Below are 4,192 nucleotides of genomic sequence, written 5' to 3'. Positions count from 1 at the left end.
CCCTGTTATTACTTTCTGTAACGAATATAACTTACAAAAGTCGATAAATGACTATTACCCATTCTAAAAAGTTATCTACAAAATACAGTACATTGAATGAAATGGAATATTCTATATGTACATAAAATTACAGTGGCAACAGAAAACAGTAACTTAAGTATAAAAATAGTTAGATAATGTGCAACAGGCGGCCTCATTTCTATTTATCAATTTCTCCTAGGCTACCTTAGGATAGAAATTTGGGATATGCAAAAAGGATGCAACAAAAAATATCTCCATAAATACATAATAAGTACTAAGAAAACATTGTGTTGCTGTTGACACGCTTCCCTGATAGGAATAGAACCACTCCATTTTGATATGAGGGTAATTTTCAGGTTAGTTGTCTTTAACTAATTTCGGTGGCAGCTTTTATTATTTAAAATATTCTGGAATATTATCATGAAGGATTATTTAATATTCAAGTATAGTATACTGAAATATTATTTAATATTTTACAATGATAAAAATAAAACATAATAAAATAAATATTACAAATTACCACCAAAATTTGATAGAGAATAGTAATTTGAGAATTACCCGTTTGCTAAACTCAAAATAATCTTTATTTCATAGGTAAGCATTATTACACTTGAAATCGTCACAATGGTTAAACTCTACCGCTCATTCGTAAGGCAGATTCCCCTGAGAAGAATGAGCAAGAAACTCTAGGGGTTGCTCTTTGTAAATAGCATTTACAATATTTTTTTATTTTTATTTGAAACATCAGAGATCGAGACTACCTCCATGAGCTAAACGGGTTACTACCACGGATTTTTGTCATCCAAGTACGCAGAAGTTGTATAATAACCTTTAGTATAAAGTTTTTGTTTCACTATAGTTTTAAACCTCGTGAAAGGCAAATTTTGTATATCAACCGGAATCTTGTTATAGAAGCGTATACATTGCCCCTTAAATGATTTTTTGACTTTGTGAAGACGACTATCAAGAAAAGCTAGTTTATTTCTATTCCTCGTATTAATGTTATGTCTGTCACTATTTTTCATAAATAAATTACTATTCCTTTTAACATAAATTACATTTTCATAAATGTACTGTGAGGCTAGTGTAAGAATGTTAATTTCCTTAAACTTATCTCTCAAAGATACTTTGGGGCCCAGATTGTAAATTGCCCTAACTGCACGTTTCTGCAGGACAAGATTCTATTGATATCAGCGGCATTACCCCAAAGCAAAATGCCGTATGTCATTAGACTGTGAAAGTAACTGAAGTAAACCAATCTAGCGGTTTCGACGTCTGAAAGCTACGCTGCTAGTACGAACTACCTACCAACTTCATAACGTAAAGAGGCATTTATTTTTTATGGAGGGATTCCGTGAATTATGTATAGATGTGGAAATTATGTCATACATAATTCTATATATTATACAAATAGGTATAGGTGAAGAAATATTATTTCACGGCACCATCGATGAATGTTATCTCTTGGAACGGCTTATCCTTTCTATTCCAATCCAGTGGTAAACTATTACCACTTCTCTTACTCAAAGCGTCATGGACATAATAATAATAATAATAATAAGTTTGTTTATTTTCTCTGATAATGATAATGATCTTGGTCCATCTTACGACTCATGGATGCAATAAATGCTTTTTCTGAATTTTAGTCTCTTTAAACATCAGGCAGTTTTTTGAAACCTATAAATACTTCGTAAAATACCGACTGCCGACTCTTTTCTTAAGCGTGAAACACACAGAGGGCGGGTGCGTGTCGGGTCGGGACTGCGGGGAGTCTAATTCCGTGTATTTTTTAAATAATATTACGTGACGGGATGAACAAGCCGTGCGCCTGATGATAAGCAACACGCCTGTCCATAACAGTTGCAGTGCCACTCAGAGCTTTAAATCGCAAAGATCTAGGGGGCACGGGCACTGCGCCCGTTGACAAGTCCCATGTGCCTCTAATTTCACCAGCACCCTTACTCTTCAAAACCGGAACACAGTAATGCTGACATTACTGCTTGGTGGCAGAAAAAGGTAAGGTTACTTCCCTGGACGAACTCTTTCACGAGGAGCTCTACTGCTACGTATTTATATGGACGACAACACACAGAGGCGCGGGACGGGACGGAATTTGACCCGCCGCCGCCGCGGTAGCACCCGCTCTGTGTGTCTTTCACGCTTAACTAATTCAACAAAGTTAGTTCAGCCTTAAGATTATCAAGTTTAGAATTAAGTACCAATGCGTAAAAGTGTTTAAACTAGTTATTAGCACTATACAGATAGCACGTGCGTTACTGAGACGGCTCACTCCTTTGTCCTTTTGCATTTTAAAGATGAAGCGTTAAGACGAATCGGTGCAAATTATATTTCGCCAACTATACCTTCAGAATTGCACACTTATATTGCATTAGGTAATGATAACTCGATTATCACCATCAAACTATTAATTTAACGGGCACTTAGTGAAATGGTGGCAGATTTGTGCGCAAAGGCGTAGTAAACGGCGACAGATGGAGTGAAAGGAATCATCGCATAAGCCACCAAGGCGACTGCGGTGGCGATCGTGCAGTTGCGTATTAAATGGTATAATCGCCACGATTACGGTCTGAGAGATATTATCTTTGATATAATAAAGCCACATCTGATCATGCATCAATAGTGCTTTTATTATATGAAAGTCATAAAAATAATACGATAGTTCGTATTATTTTATATGTAGTCATGAAACAAATTATATATACAGAATATGTGTGAAATGTTATAACTCTCTGTAAAAAAAGTTATAATTGTTATACAAAGACCGAACATTAAGAATAATATTTTGTTTTCTCTTTTTTCTTTGTCTAATTGTTGCTTAGTCTGTCAAATTTTATTCACTTAGTGCCTAAATGTCTACAGTTATTTTAATATTCATTTTTTTGTACGTATCATGTGCCATATTTGAATTGTGGTGTTCCATATTATGATGGGCCATGACAGATTAACCGCTTTGGCTATGTAATTAGCATAGTCCACAGAGGCTGAGTCATGGACCCACATGTGGTCTGTGCATGGACCCTTTCGATATTCTTTTTTTTTCTTTTTTATGCTTCTTTTTTATTGAATTTTATTTTATTTTTATTTTTTTTATTTTGTTTGAAGTTTATGTATTATGCATGTCAAATAAAGCTTAATTTATTTTATTTTATTTTTTTATAATTCCTTCGATCCTCTCATGAAAAGTTGTAACTTTGCAATTGTGACCTTACTACATCGAGGGTGCGATATGTTGTTTCTACATTAGTCCTATCTTGTTTTTTATCTGTATTAACGACCTGTGTCAATTAGGCATTCAAGGTGGGCAAATATTTTCGTATGCGGATGATACGGCATTGCTTTTCAATGAACACAACTAGGACGATTTATTTACCAAAAGCGCAGGTGATCTTTGAAAAAGTTTCGCGCTGGCTAAATAGCAATGTTCTTACACTTAATGCGGATAAGACAAAGTATATTACGTTTTCGATTAGATCTCAAGATCAACCTAGTACCGATGATTATAACATTATAGCTCAAACATGCGTATCTAGTTGAAAATGTCAATGTCCGGCCTTGCATAGAACTGACAATATTAGGTGTCTTGGCATTGTCATTGACAATAAATTAAGCTTTCGGCCGCATAATGCTCTGCTCGCCAAACGGCTGTTATGCACTAGTACAATCGTTAATAGTTTATGGCATAACGTCCTGGGCGGGAGTTAGTAAAACCACTCTAAAATGCATCGGATGTGCCCAGAGGGCCATACTAAAGGTTGGTTTCTTTTTACCGTACCGTTCGTTATCCTTCTGTGAAACTCTACCTAAAATTCAAAGTTCTAACAGTAAGATAGTTGTTTACAGCTCACGTCGTCCTAAATGATAAAAGTAGGAAATATACTGTCTGCACATCCACAAACTTTAATACCAAGTTCTCAAATAGATTTTTCTGCTTTCTTGGAACCTATTTATATAATAAAATTAACAAAGTCATCCCTTTATACACTGTAAATAAATTTGAGTGCAAAAAACAGCTATATAATTGGTTGATCAACACACGCACGCACGCACGCACGCACGCACGCATACAAACACACACACACACCTACTCAGACCACATGCAATAAACACACACACACACACACACACACACACACACACACACACACACACA

The sequence above is a fragment of the Hyposmocoma kahamanoa genome, unplaced genomic scaffold (assembly GCF_003589595.1).
Source record: "Hyposmocoma kahamanoa isolate Upper Pololo Valley unplaced genomic scaffold, ASM358959v1 88, whole genome shotgun sequence".
Classification (NCBI taxonomy): domain Eukaryota; kingdom Metazoa; phylum Arthropoda; class Insecta; order Lepidoptera; family Cosmopterigidae; genus Hyposmocoma; species Hyposmocoma kahamanoa.
Note: the sequence above shows the minus strand (reverse complement) of the source record.